We start from the raw sequence: 511 nt of genomic DNA, 5'->3' as shown, positions 1-511 counted from the left end.
CTTCACCCGAGTGTCCAAAACACTACGGCCTCAGATCAGATGAAACGATTAAAATCAATCATTGACCTTGGCCTGGGGTGCTCTGGTACCACGTACACTTATACCCCTATGTTCGAACATGGTGTTTGTGATGGACAATCCTGACTAGCACAGAAGTCCAACAACGAACAACCGCTCTGGTTTAGATCAGGGAGGCCGTTCCTCCCAATCACGCCTCTCCAAGTACTCCATCATTGCCCACGTGTGCGTTGAATTCCCCAGCAGACCTATGGAGTCCCCTACTGGAGCCCCATACAGGACTCCATTCAAGGTCTGCCAATAAGCCGAATACTCCGAACTCTTGTTTGGTGCATACGCACAAACAACAGTCAGAGTTTTCCCTCCCCATCACCCGCAGGCGTAGGGACCCTCTCGTCCACCGGGGTAAACTCCAACGCTCAGCCGGGGGATTGTGGGTATCCCCACACCAGCCCGGCGCCTCACACCCTGGGCAACTCTGGAGTAGGACAGA

At 53.8% G+C, this 511-nt stretch overlaps 1 pseudogene; it reads right to left on the bottom strand.

Annotated features, from left to right (window-relative positions):
- Positions 1-479: 479 nt before the first annotated feature.
- LOC116697306 (zinc finger protein ubi-d4-like) overlaps positions 480-511 on the bottom strand; it is a 22,716-nt pseudogene continuing 22,684 nt past the window's right edge.

The sequence above is a fragment of the Etheostoma spectabile genome, chromosome 10, assembly GCF_008692095.1.
Source record: "Etheostoma spectabile isolate EspeVRDwgs_2016 chromosome 10, UIUC_Espe_1.0, whole genome shotgun sequence".
In the NCBI taxonomy this organism is placed as follows: domain Eukaryota; kingdom Metazoa; phylum Chordata; class Actinopteri; order Perciformes; family Percidae; genus Etheostoma; species Etheostoma spectabile.
This window is presented reverse-complemented; position numbering and strand designations above follow the sequence as displayed.